General features: G+C 48.6%; 1 protein-coding gene across 3 annotated transcripts in view; it reads right to left on the reverse strand.

Annotated features, from left to right (window-relative positions):
- The window catches only part of sema4ba (sema domain, immunoglobulin domain (Ig), transmembrane domain (TM) and short cytoplasmic domain, (semaphorin) 4Ba), a 68,016-nt gene that overhangs the window by 35,631 nt on the left and 17,385 nt on the right, over positions 1-15,000 (reverse strand). The gene's annotated exons all lie outside the window — the stretch shown is intronic.

Genomic DNA, 15,000 nt, shown 5'->3' on the forward strand with positions numbered 1-15,000 from the left:
TTATAAAGGCTCCACTCAGCGCCGAGTCCTGAGGGCTCCTGTTGCTGGTGCTGGTACTGGAGTCGAGGTCAGGTTAAATCTGATAGTGTCAAACTGCACCCATGCTCCCCTCCGGCTCGGCTCTTTACCTCTTCACCCCTCCCTTTCTCTCTCTCTCTCTCTGTCTGTCTCTCTGCCTCTCTTTCTGTCTCTCTCTCTCTCTCTCTCTCTCTCTCTCTCTCTCTCTCTCTCTCTCTCTCTCTCTCCATGTGCAGTATCTTGTGACCCGTACGGTTGTATCTAAATGAGCTGTGACAGGAAACAAGAGTATTTCTTGGAACGGCGTGGCTACTTGCGGTTTCTCTTCTGCAGACAATGGGAAAGGTGTTTCCCCTGTACTGCAGGTAACCGATCGGCTTTCACCGACCTCGCCAGCTGTGCCCTCTCCTGGCACAGCGAGCGCCATTAGTCTCCAGATGCAGCGCTGGCTACATTAGGCTTTTGCCAGCACCCTCCCCTCATGGATTTCCATGTAAATGAAAGAGAAAGAGTATGTTGCAGCTCTACCATGAAGCCTTACAAAAGCAAACGCCCACGCCACCGTGAATTCCCACCATATTGTTTCCTGTATCACAGAAAGGAGGGCACTGTTCACATACGCAGCCCCTGTATCCGAGTTCTATCCGAGTAGATGATTCCATTAGTTGAAACAAGCACATCCGGAGTATCACCATAAAACCCATGGCCTCGCAGACCAAAAGCCCCAAACACCAGATCATGTTTGTTGCAATCACTTGAGACAGCATTGCATGTCAATACATACAACACAGACACAACAATATGTTAAGCCCAGAGGAATACTTTTGGCCATGTTCTAACTATGGATGTATGGATCCATCTATGGGTACGTGTGTATGTTGCATTTGACCTCATCTGCCACCCACCTCCATCAGGCAGATGCTGTGTACAGTACGTGTGGTTTACCGCAGGAGCTGCTAAAAGGTCAGTAAATAACTAGCATAGTGCTACGCGAGCGATACAGCATCTACGGTGACGCCGCCGTGCAAGGTTATACGACGGCCCTGTCGATACCATGCGTCAGCTCGGCGGCGTTGGAAGTGGTTACTGTTACTCTGACCGCGGGGGGGGGTCAGTCTCTTAAATCAAGCTTAATGAGTATCCAGTTCGGCCCATTTGTGGCGAATCCGTCGATACCAAATGCTAGCGATACTATTTTTGCGTTTTTTATCGGGCCGGCTCCTCCCTGCCTCTAATGGAGAAGTGGTCATTTGTAGGTCATCGGGTTTCCACTGAGGTAATACTGTTTCAATGGGAGAGGAGGGCTTAATGAATAGGAGGCATTGGCGGATGGAGTCTGTATTAATTATGGGAGGTTCCCAGATCAAAGGCCCTATGCCTCTTCTTACCGGACATCATATCCTCTCATGCTCTAGAATTCTAGAACTATATTCTAGAATTTCAATATGATGACGTGCTCCATTTCAGAAGTCCATTAAGCCATTCTTTCAGTTTCAAGATTGTGAAATATTTCTACTGATATTCAGCTTGATCGGTGAGTGCTATTACAAAATCACCCCATCACATTATTAGTGACCTTATCACACATTACCATGAGTTTCATTCCTTTATGACCTTGACTACTTTGAGTCAAGTAATGACCCATAACTTTCCATGGAATTGCTTGATCTATTCAACAGAGAAATGACTCGACTAAAACTTTACAGCGGTTTATAGACATGTAGCATTATCCTTTGATACCTTTAATCTAACGTATGGCAGAATCCATAAAATTCATATATATGCAGTAATAGCATACATAAATCCATATCTGCAAGTCCTTTTTGGGACTCCTGCCATGGTAGTGAAGGTAATATCGGTGCTGGCTCTGAGAGGTGAGGGTAATGAACTTATTTACAGCCGGCTCTGACGCAGAACATTACTTTTCATGAAGCCAATGCTAGAGCTTTGTTTTTAGATAGACGCTAAATTACAGGTCATAAATATTCAGCAACATCAGGAATCAGGAAAAACAACCCCCCCCCCCCCAGGTTATTTAACAGACCGCGGGGTGCCTCCCATATTTCTGTCAGATGTTCTCGAGCAGAGCCCTTCAGCGGCCGAGTGCAGGAGACGTAGGAGGCACTTAAGGTGTCATGTAAGGAGACAGCACTCCCAGAGACACGACGGCCTCCTCCTCTCACCCCTCTTCTTCCTCACCACCTCCTCCTCCTCCTCCTCCTCCTCCTCTCCTGGTGACATCAGCAGAAGTCATCTGCCCTGACCTCAGAGACGAGCCCACAGGAGACCTGCGGAGATCTCTGAGGCAGATTGGGCTGACGTCACCTTTGACATAACACAACCCCTAACACGACTTGCCCATGTTTACATAAGAACTAAAGACATGAAACCCCTTTGCTCGGTTGGGTATTATGCTTACAAGCCGGCCTGCTCTGAAAATAAATGAATATTAGCTGAATCAGAGGGCTTTGGGTGCCTACCTTACTGCAACCCAGATGTGCGGTTATATTTTACGCTGGCTTTACAGGTTGTGTTTCTACTCTACAGTTATGGTCTATTCAAGGCCCACGTGGTGCATGTACATGAAGGAGCCTATACTCCAGACAGCGCCATTATGCATCCAGCCGAGACCTCTCTACTCACAAGGTCACTCCTACCCTCCAACGGCTCCATATGCTTGGCGTGGGATGGGCCATGCCACGGTCAGAGCCACAGACAGAGCCAGCTCCACTAGCAGACGGGGCCTGCTCAGCCATCATTAGCCTCCTCCGCGAGCAGCAAATTGGAGTCGCTTCCCAGCTGACCAGGCAGGGAACACGGCCTCATTAATCCAGCAGAACGGAGAGCAAAGCCACCCCATAATGCATCTGGACAAACTTTTGTTGGGGCACGCGGAGAGTTACGCCGTGCGTGCCTTAGTGACGGTTGGGAGGAGACGGTAAGCCCCCCCCCCCCCCCCCCCCCGCCCCCGCCCTCCTCCCTCACCTCTCTTCTCTCTCTCTCTGTCAACGCAGAGATTTACATGCGATTTAGCGTGCTGCACCTTTTTCTACAGGCGGATTAATGTCTATGCCATGAATCATCATATTGTCCTCCTCGCTACTCCACCTCTCAGGGATGTGCGCGTGCTGACGGATTGTGCAACACTTTTGGTGCTGCACGTCCCCTGTGCTATAGAGTAAACAAACAGTGACATTAGCGCATTCAGAATACATTCGGCTTGTCCCCTTTCATCTGGGTAGATGCAAATACGTAACAGAACACACTGGAGTTGACCCTGGTCACTCAACGTTACGTAATCCTTCAGATTGCTTTCCCTCTATTACGTCTCAGGGGTATTAAGCCAAATTCCACGAAATGTAAAGGAATCTTAGCTGATCAGAGAAGCAGATACATGCAGAGTGCTTGGAAATCAGAGTACTGCAGGAATTTCACTCCTTAAACGGTCAATATTTTCCATTTAATTTAAAGTTCTCATGGCAACATGCAGCAGCTGCAGTCTACACCCCCAAGGTAAGTGTATGATCATTTTATGAACTAAACACGTAAACATCTGGCCTCTCATGACATCGGTAAGACTTTCAAGTAACCAATCGTCAGGTCAGCTAATTTGAGAGGTCCCTCTGTGATTGGTCAGTGTCAAGGGTTTGCTCTTGCTGGACATGGGCAGCTGGGGGACTGAGAGGTTCAGGCGATTTGGCCATGAATCACTGTGATGTAGCACAACACCCTTCCTGCATTCTCCAACCTGACATGTCAGGGTAGCGCTCAACACACAACACTATAGCCAATGCATCATTCACAGGGAGAGAGATATAAATACAGCCCTCGCTCCACAGGACAGCTATGGACACACCAAAAGAGGCTGTAGAGCACATTCACACACAAGCCTGATATGACAATAGACTTCACCTCACAGAACACCTCTCAGTAACTTTTGTTTTCGCAGTACATTGCATCAGACCACGATTGCCAAATGACTTGATCAAATTCTTTAAAATGTTGCAAAACGATAAGCATGCCACAAAGTGAGTCATATTAGTTTTGATTATATCATGGGCACACTACACTGGATGGGTAGTGAGCCGGATCATTTCCTGTCTCTCATAAATATAGCAGTGGCCTTACTACAGCAACAGGTGTCCTGAATATCGAGTTTGTCATCTGAGATGGAGTACTAGTGAGGGTGTGTGTGTGTGTGTGTGTGTGTAATGTGTGTGTGTGTGTGTGTGTGTGTGTGTGTGTGTGTGTGTGTGTGTGTGTGTGTGTGTGTGTTGTGTGTGTGTTCAGATCAAGATAAGATCAAGCCTCTCTTTGTACTTCAGGCTGAAATTGTGTCTTAATGAGTGATAAATAACACCTTGCTGGCTGCGGCCTCATCTGAGAACGCACCTGTAAACACAGACACTGGACACCTGCGCTGAGTCACCTGGGGGTCTTACTCACACACACTCACAGATGTGGCCTTTCACCACCACCCCCCCCCCCCCTCCCCAAACACACCACCCGGCCCCTGGCCCTGACCCCCCCCCCCCCCCTCCCCCTCTCTCTCTCCCTCTCCATTTGCGTCTACAAGCTGATATACTCAGCTCAGATGTCTGTGTGTGAATGAGTGTACAACTACAGTGCAAAGGTGTGTGTGTGTGTGTGTGTGTGTGTGTGTACATGTCATGTGTGTGTACTTGAACAATATGTGGATTTATGTGGGTGGGTGTGAGATTGTGTTTGCAGTAGTGTGTGTGTGTGTGTGTGTGTGTGTGTGTATGTGGGGGGGGGGGGGGGGGGGGCGGGGTCAGGAAGCAGATGTGTGTGACAGTGTGGATGTGTCATCTGTCAAAGTGAAAGAGTGCACACCGTATGTGAAGAGGGAAAAGGTGATTCACTGCACCTTAACTGGCCTCCACACACTAGGTGGCAAGCAGGGGGTTATTTTGTCACACAGAGCTGCACAGATCTAAAGACACAGCTCGTGAGTAAGAAACGTGGAATGACTTCCCGACTGAGGCACCAGTATTAAGTCACGGTGACTAGTGACAAAAGCCATTTGTGCATGCCCAGGTTTGCCAACGAAGTATGATAAGCACCTAGTCCACTCCAGTTTCAACAAGAACTCAAATTGTTCCGTCTCTCTGAAACCAGCAGTCATGGTGAGTGGTGACAAAGTCACGTATTTCACAACATTCATTCCTCCTTTGCTAACCGAGACAGCCAACCGCTAGCCCTGCTCCTATGGTCTGGGTCTGGCGTCCCAGATTTGAATGGAAACTATGAAAAGGTGACCGACATGGGGAGGACAAAAAGGCTCCCTCGATCCTCACCGCTGCCATTCCAAGACTCTCCTCATCCCCGGGCCCAGCTTTGAGTAATTAATGGACGATTCCTTCCTGGGTGATCTGCCCCGGTGTAATTATAACCATATGCTATTTTCAAAGACGTTTAATTGCCTAATTAAAATGTTATTAAAACGCTGGATCAAGATGGAAGGCATTTTGAGCCCAGTAGTTGTGGCTAATATAAAAATTTATCTTCAAATTTTCCCTCTTATCTGTTTCACGTGTGGGTACATTTGGTTTCAGTCGCTGGCACCTCCACTCACAAGGGGAATTCAAAAGAAAGGAGCCGAGAGAGAGAGAGAGAGAGAGAGAGAGAAGGGAAAAAAAGACCCGTTCCAGCGGGGCTCGCAAAAGCGTGTCGGAGAGAGTCATGATAGATTAATGTAATATATGGCCATGAAACTGGACGGAGATGTTTCATCACCTCCTCCTTTCTTAATCCCAATTACCTAAAACCAGAACTGCTGTCAGAAGTGCAAATATTGGCAATATCCCCACGCCATCCGTCTTCTCATAACCCCCCCTTCCCCAGGACAACCCCGAGTGCCCCCGCTCCCCCCCCCCACCCCCACCCCCCCCTTCTCTGCACTCCGAGCGAATTTCCATCCCAGATGTGGAGCCAGCCGATGAAACGCAGCGGAGTGGCGGAGCAGCCGGAGCGGTCGGAGCGTCTGAGCCGTGCTATCTCCATCAGCAGAGGCAGAGGAGGGTGAAGAGGAGAGCAGCTCTTCAACGTGGCTGAGAGCAATAACAGATTTGTTCCGCAGACGGAAAGGTTAGCAAGGACCTCGATCCACTTGAGGAAGGGTTTGGGGTGGTGGGGGGGTGGAGGGTTGGGGACGGGGTGTAGAGGGGTGTCAGTGACTCCTCAGTGGAGAAGTGAGTCAGTGGGGAGAAGGGCAGAGGCATAATGTGATAAAGTTACTTATCTACCGGAGTAGCTCTGACTCATCTAGTTTCTCCACTTCTGATCGAGAGGCGGCTACTACAAGGACAGAAACGAAAGCTTCTGTTGTGTTATCAGAGCAAATACTGATGGGGTTTCCCCCCATCAATCTCTGCGCAAACGCTGAGAGAATGTTTCGAAATGTATTCACCACATTTCATGGACCCATAAAAGCAAGGGCGTGTGAGGAAGTTGCAGACGTTATCTATTCGGTTACGGCACACGGGCACGGTCAAGCAGAGGTGCGAAAACAACATGAAAGCATGATCAATCAAGCAGGGCCGAGCCACAGAGCTGTGGTGGCACTGTGTCTTTGGAGCCTCTCAGGCTTGTGTGCTACGGCCTGGTGCGCAAAGACAGAACCAAAGAGAGAGAGAGAGAGAGAGAGAGAGAGAGAGAGAGAGAGAGAGAGAAAGGAAGAGAGAGAGAGAGAGAGAGGGGGAGGGAGGGAGGGTAGAGGAAAAGGAGAGCTGGCAAAGCTGCTTTCTCTCCCCCTGGTAGCTTCCCCCAGCCTTTTTTTCCTGGCAAAGTCTCCCCTGTCAAAACACATCAGCCAAGGTCTTAACTTGGATTAAAACCCTTTCGTGTGTTGTCATGAATAAAGTTTAATAACAGCCAATGCAGATATGCTGAGTAAAAGATCTGTGAGCAACAGAACGCGGTAACAGAGAGAGAGCAGGGGGCGCCGGGTGGCTAGATTCGGTTAGCGCCCATGACCTCTTTCAGGGAGTCACCAGGGTAAGTTCATCATGGCCCCCGGGGAGAAGAAAGCCTGTTGATTTTTTAATACACAAAGGCCTAAACCGAGACTCTTCCTTTTTCATTATTCTCTCCCTCTGGCTGTCTTGTTTCACAACCAGTGGCATACATAGTGCAATAGTGTCAATCTGCATACTTAAGCTAGTCATCTGGCATCTGGAACCTATTGATATTTAATATCAAGTGTGTCATGATAGCTTTACCTCATGGTTTCGATCCCCAATCATCCTGTTGAGAACAGAATGAAAATATGCAGCCATACTGAACACTAAGTTGGATGGCAGGCAGCGTCACTTCCTCTTTTACATCCCCCCGCCTCACCGTTTATTTATTTCTTTATTTGGGAGGGGGGGGGGGGACGGTAAATGTCAGGACTCTCTGGAGAGCTTGGCATTCAAGACAGTTCATAACACAGCAGTGTCTATGATGCCGTATTCACATTTACAGTAGCCCATTAATATGCTGCTACATCTCCCACTGTTTCCCCGAGACCACCACATTCCATGCCCGTAAAATTCCTCTATTGTAATTCAAGGAACACTATGTTTGTTTTCTAAATATTGTATGATTTGCTCACCACCAGCACCAGCACCACCATCTCCCCAACCCCTCATCCAATGCCCCTGAAGAGGCAGCTGACATAAAAAAAAACCTCTGCAAGTAATTGCCCAAGTAAATAATGCATGCTGACATTTGCTTTGATATACAGTGTGAATAGAATACAATTACGTTGTTTACTGCATTGCAAATGCAATCTGTTTGCACAATCGAACTCAAAGGGAGGAATACATTTTATGCTCCTTATTAAGTGGTCATCTCATTCAAATCTCAGCTGAACTTGGGGAATATTTATCTCAGGGAGTGGAGATTCGGTGCGTTTACACTTTCCAAACAGGAAAATCTGCTTTGTAAACAGTGAGTATCATATTCCGGACTCTGGTATCCACCTAATCCAACCAGTTATAGGAAGGAATAACAAACAGCTAGCCTTCTCTTATTTACTTCATTCATGGTGTGACTATCCTCATGGTACCCATCGCACTTGATGTACCCAAAAATATGAACAGGCCATAAAACCTCGGGGTTTTTAAAAAATCATCTTGGTCAGCCAGTGTTCTTGTGCCAACAAATCAAACACGTTGATAAAACAACAGGCCACATCGGACTCCAACCCTTATCTCTCTTAAAGCTCTGTCTGTCATCGGCAGCTGTTTCTGTAGTCGAGGCTTTCCTCTAGGAGAGGGAGAGCGAGAGCGAGAGGAGGGGGTATTAAGCGCTCTCTGCCACGCAAAGCACTCCGAGCTGCTCCAGAAACTGTTGGAGCAATTACCATGTGAGACGCTCTTTAAACGCAGCTCTGGGACCGGAGATAAGTGCACAGTGGGACTGCGGTGGTGGTGCTGGTGGTGGTGGTGGTGGTGGTGGGGTGGTGAAGGGGGTGATTGGAGAGGAAGGACGTAGGGCCAGCCCTTCACACTCTAATATTGACTTGCCCTTGGTGCAGTCGCTTCCCCCCCTCTCTTCCTCTGCTTCCGCGCCGGTGCGATGGTGAATGAGGGCCTCATGTGTGTTAATGAGCTGGGCGCTCAGCACAGGAGTCGGACGTTCAGACTGTGGGATCACTGGGCCCCAACAGCCTTCCTCTCTCCATTGTGTGCTCATCACATGAACTACTGGAGAAGACACAAACTTTCACGATGGCAGCCGGGCAATGGTTACCTTCAACATTAGAAAGCACAACTCCAGCCTAGGAAAAGCCAAGGGTCTATTTTTGGATGACAACAAGAACACACTTTCATTGAGAAGCAACTTGACATGGGCATAGTGAAGTTGCCCCAAAGGCTATGCTCTATGCTTTTTAGTTGTAAAAGCATATTACGGTCTTACTAAAAATTGCACCCATCAATGTCGTTTTTAACAAGGGTTTACACTCACTGTCATCTAAAAATAGACCCTTGGTTATTGTTCAACTGAAGTTGTCCTTTAAAGGAAATCTGTGTGTGGTTAGACACAACCACTGCTTGAAATAAAACCTCAGCAAAACACACTGGAACTAGTTTGGATCAGATCTGGCTGAAACTGGTGCCAGATCTGAGATAGATCTGTTCCAGCACCAATCTATATCTGAGGCTGGGAGCTAGCACTGCGAGTACCGCTGACTTAACCGAGCCTGAGTTCATATTAACCATCCAGCCTTCCAAACTGTGTTCTATTTCAACGGTGACTGTTTGACTGTTCTTGTTCCGTAGGTAAGAACAGATTGTTATTGTTTGTCTGTAAGAGACACAGAGTGCCACGGTGTCATCTAAACAGCTCTGTTGAGTTTCCCGGCAGTGCTGCTCTGGCTTCTCTGAAACAGTTGGTCTTTCAATGAAAACTGAAGTTCAGTGCTCCGAGGATTTTTTTCAATAATAATGGATAATCATCGCTCCCAATCCTCCACATTTAAAAATAAAATAAATAAACTCAGCTGCTCGGAGCTCAGCGATCTCTTTGAAGGCGTCTGCGAGCTTTTGAAAGCAGACACTGAAATGTGCTGCTGTGCAAATTCCACAGATTTCCTCTGCCCCCCCCCCCCCAAACCCCCAACCCCCCAACCCACCGCCCTCCCGAAGCCTGCTGAAGAAATTAGTCTCAGCTCCTTCGGCGAGCGATCGTGACATTATTGCATAGCACACAGGTGAAGCGCTGGAAAAGTAGCCACGGCTGAAAAACTAGGTCATGGACTGTTTCTCCGTCCGCTCCCTCGTTCGCTCGCTCCTGTGCTAAATGTTTCCAATTGTTTGGATTATCTCACCATCTTGCTTTATGTATTTACTGTTAGGGCAATATTTGGCCCTGATACCCTAAGTGCTGATAAGGCAACTACGGTGTGAGAATCTGAGTTCACTCCTGGTTCCTGTTATGGCACAGTTGCTGACAGTGTGGTAATGGATGGACTCTTTGTTGAGAGGGGAAAATGACAGAGTTTGCCTTCCAGAAAAAGGTCAGGTCACCGGGCCTAATATCTATACATTGTTAGGTCAGATTTTCCACGAGAAAGGCGTGCGGAGTCACTGACAGCACCCGGAAAAAAAAGGTTAGACTTGTTTTTCCAACATATCGACTCGGGTCCACTCCCTGTATTGAATTCTTGATCTGTGTCTTAAGAATGGCTGACGACTCCTTTCACCCGGCCACGGCACATAATCAGTATTGACGTACTGCGATTTCAGTCCCTCGGTCACACCACCGGCGCTCACGCGTCACGCAAACAATAGCTCCCGTTTTCGCGTCGTGACTCTTTACCTAGTCGGAATGCATTCACTTCTCCCTTTCTCCCACTCCGTCTCAACTTAATTAGACACGGCATGCATTCTCCGATGGCCGTAAACAAAGAGACGAGTGACCGTTTTGGCGCTGACGTCGTCCACTGAGGGAGGGAGGGAGGGAGGGAGGGACAGGCTCCTGCATTCCTGAGGATGGACACGGCGGCCGAGGCGGCCACTTAGTGTGCGGGCAGGCCTGCAGCGGCCATTCATCACCGGACCAGAAGCCTATAGAGCGCTGCCACGGTGACTGGGCCAGTGGCACGCCCGCTCCCTCCTCAGGACCATCAATATCCCTTCCTTCACTGCGGGGCTGCTGAGGGACACCTCCTTCTCCACCTCCTCCACCTCCACCGCCTCCGCTTCTCCCCTCTTGGCCTCCTCACTGATGGATGTCCGTCTCTCGATGGCAGGCGGGCGCTCACGGCGCTACAGCGACCCTGCCTCTCTGCTCTCTGCTTTTCTTCGCTCCGGTTTCACGCTTCTGCGGAGAGAGAACGCAGGCGGAGTGTGCGTGCGTGCGTGCAGATGGACGTGCGGGCCGGCGCAGGCGCGGCACGGCACGAGGAGCCAGGGAGAGCTCATCACCTCCCGGCCCGCATCCGTCACTGCCGCGGGTCCACGCCTCCGCGCCCGCTAATGTCTATCATCGAGCGCATCCCACAGTCCCGCAGCCCCATTCCACAGCTCTGTCCATCATCTCGCTGTGCTCAGCTCAGCTCACCCCAGAAGAAGAGGGGGGGGGGGGGGGGACATGTCTGCCTATGCTGCTCTCTGCTGTCTCTAGTAAAAGCGCCACAGGCTGCATGCTGTATAGCAACACACACACACACACACACACACACACACACACACAAGCTAAACAGATGCAAACAAATCAATAGACATTGCATTGAGATGGTCTGGGTTGCATGGCTATGATGTCACTGACCTGGGGAACAATCTAGATGAAATACTACTTCCCAGGCAAAAGCTGATAATGCAGAGGGTCTGGACAGTGTCGGGGGAGGACAAGGCTATCTGTGTATTCATTTTCACATCTGCTCAAGAATCCTTACTCCAGATGAGCGACAAATCAGCTATGAAGCAAGACTGCAAGCCATGTGTGCAGAAAGGTTGTTTTTTGGTGAGGGCGGAGGCGAGACAAACAGGCGTTTGCAACATGTGCTAGCCGACATTGGCGTTTCTTATCACTCACGTGCTTTGTCTCAAAGGCTAAATTTGACCTCCGTGTCGAATGAACAAACAATCCGCCCTGAATAAGGTTTCAGTCGGGGGAAAAAAGAGGGGGGAGAGGGGTTGTGGTTGGTTCAACCACTGCTGGAAATTTCTCCTCAAATCAATAAAGTGTGATCAATAATGGCTGGCGCTTCAAGCTTTTTACTAGAAGTAACCTGAGTGCACTGTGGACCACAAGTCCACCCAGAAAACATCACCAGTGACATGCAATTTTTATCCCGATCGTAACTGTCAAAGTAAAAAAACAAGAGACACAAACATCCCAGCTGTTTCCTGGATGCCAGCTGTATGCAATGTCATGTAAATTCAGAGTAATCTGGAGAAGCTGAGCTTTAGAAAACGGGGCGTTACAGTTGGAGCGACTTCTCTGCCACAGTCAGTCTGAGCAGTGAATGATAAGAACCCTCTCTTTTCGCAGCAGATGCAAAGAAATGCTCTCTAAGCTGTTTCGGGTACAATTCAAAATACCCATTACAGTGCACAGATTGAATCTCTGATTTTTTTTCCACAAAAAAAAAAAATGCTAAAAAATATGCTAGTTCCAACTGACTATGCAAAAGGAGGGCATTGCTTATCCTGAATGTGTTGACCATCTCACAGTATTTGCTGATGTATATATGCTTCACACACACACACACACACACAAACACTCTCTCTCTCTCTCTACCCTTTCTCTCTCTCCACACACACACACATATATATATATATATATATATGTATATATATGGCACATTCTGAGATGTGTGTGGTAATTGTCACACCAGACTGGGAACACTAACACCCATACCCTCTGATACCGCCCCCAACACACACTCACTCACGCACACACACAAGAGGCCCTTTGGTGAGTGACCTCCCATGTGGGGACTAAAAAGAATGCTGGTCATTCCTGGGCCCACGGTCACCGTAGTCGTCAAGACAGCGGCATCTCAGCCATGCCTATGATCCTTGGAAATCCTTTGCGTCTCAGATATTTTGGGTGAATTCCTCCCAGCGGTGCCCGTCAGTTCAGACAACAAGCGTTGACCTCTCTGGCCCGTCTGGTGGTCAATCATCCATCAAGCCAAGATGGACACCATCAATCAAAAACACGGTCGAGTTGTTTAACTCAACTTGACCAATTCCCCACCAAACAAGAGAAGGGTGCCACAAAGACCATGACACACACACACGCACACACACACAGAGTTTCTCAAAGGCACTAAGGAATTTTCTTTTCGATCAGAAATGAAGTGTGCTAATCAGAATATCTTACCGAGATACTACTTGCCATGTTCCTGGAGCTCTGCTGTTCCTGGTTCCCTACTCCTCTCCTGCAGTCTTATGAACACCGCTCTACAGAGGCAGCGCTCCGATTGATCCTGTAAGGTGGCTTAACTTAATGACTGACTGACTGACTGACTGCTCTGTGTAACCAGGCTTCATGGGGGGATTTGTGCAGTATTGAATGCCAGCTCGGGGTTCTTGGCTGCAGGTGTATGTAGGCCAGCCTCCGGTTAAACTCTCAGTCGCACAAGCACACACACACACGCAGCCTAACTGCACAGCAGTATTCCTGGTGTGTGAAATATACTACTGACAGACGCTCAGTACAGTAAAAAAAAAAAGGGAGTATACACTCACCACTGCACTGAGTTCATTGATGAAATTTCATTTGAAATGTTCTAAATTAAATGTGCTAGTGGCAGCAGCACGCTGAGCTCTTAACACCTGGCCAGCTCGACATGTTGTTTACTAGCTTGGGGCAGGCAAGGAGCTCAAAAGAACCCTTGAAGTCCTCAAAGCCTTTTGTGGAAGGCAAAGATCCCCGAGATATCACCACAGCTTGGCGGGTGCTGCGGGTTATCTTCACGTCGAGATCCAGATCGTGCACGCCCGAGAGGTCCCGACTTCGCCCTCGGGCCAATGGGATGCTGCTTGATGGGGGCCCGAGAGCTGATGTGATGGAGCGATGGGAGTGAAGTGAAGTGTGTTGGAACGTGGGCGCAGAAGCCCGCATCACCAGCACCGTCATCGCTAAGCTCTTCTCTCACTCAGTTCTTCTTTCACTCACTTTTGCGAGCCGTGCCTGCGTGACCAGGAGAGAGAAAGGCAAGGACGCTGCCTGCCTGCTCGGCAACGTCACGCCAAACTCAAAAGACGGTCTGAAAGTGATCCTCAGGGACAATGAGGGGTTGAGGCCTATAGACTTAAATGCATTTATCACGCTAACCCTGATCACTGTTCTTCATAGTCCTAGCGTAAATATCCGACATGCAGTTGAGATAATGCTGGCTATAGCCATAATGACCTGGTTTCTTATCATAGTCATTTATAGGCTAATCTCCTTAGCTTATATTTCCAAGTAAGGTCACAACATGGGTTGAAAAATGGGAGGTTTATTTTTCTTAACTAAAATAAGGCCACAGCATACAGCACTTCCTCTATCTTGGAGAATAAAAGATAGTGAAATATCTGTGCTTATGAGCACACAAAAGACATATCTCAGACACACTCTCTTTGTCTGAAATGGGACTCTGCAGGCGCGTCTTTGATCTCGAGCATTTGAATAGTAGCTTATCAACTATTGCTCTTTAAAGCATCAGAGGCGTTTTTGTCTGAGCGTTGTGGCAGGAACAATGGCAGGGATCATTTTCGTGTTTGAAAAGACTGTGGAAATGCCATGAATATACAGTGCATGCTATGTGAAGCAAAAGCAATTAGGAGAGTCCCATTCTGCCCCTAATTGTCAGCTAATTGAGAGAGGGTAATTGTGTTTGATTGAAACCGGTCAAAAAATTGGCCTGGCTGTCTCGCAGCCTCAATCAGCGCGACCCCGGGGGCACTTTCCGCCACTGGGGCTGCAGAGAATTCCCCAGCCGCAGGTCAATCGCTCGCTGTGAATGCACACAAAACATTGCAGGTCGCGGAAAAAAAAAAGAAAAGAAAAAAAACTGTGAATAGAACAACAGCAACACCAGTGGAGTGTTCAGAGTGGCCGCAGCCACAGCAACAGCAACAGCGAGTGCCCTGAATGCAAAAAAGCCGCCTTGTCTGGGCAGATGTCTAATGGGCCAGCTGGGGCCGAGGGCTGCTATCAGTGAGGGTCTGTGAGGCCCGGCCCGGCCCGCACCGCACCGCAGTGGAGAGCTGCCAGACGGACGAGAGGCCAGCCAGTCATCTGCAGCTCCTGCCCGCTCATACAAAACACCAGCCAACATGCAGGGGCTGACATGTCAGCTTCATTCTCTCCCTCTCTCTCTTTCTCTCTCTTTCTGTCTTTCCAACTCTCTCTCACTTCAGTCAAGTTTCTTTTCATCTCTTTCTCTCTGTCTTAAGAGAAGCATCGAAAGAGAGAGAGAGAGAGAAGTATAACATAGAATAAAAAAGAGGAGGCATACGCAAGACCTTTCTCTCT

Source organism: Sardina pilchardus, chromosome 10, assembly GCF_963854185.1.
Source record: "Sardina pilchardus chromosome 10, fSarPil1.1, whole genome shotgun sequence".
Classification (NCBI taxonomy): domain Eukaryota; kingdom Metazoa; phylum Chordata; class Actinopteri; order Clupeiformes; family Clupeidae; genus Sardina; species Sardina pilchardus.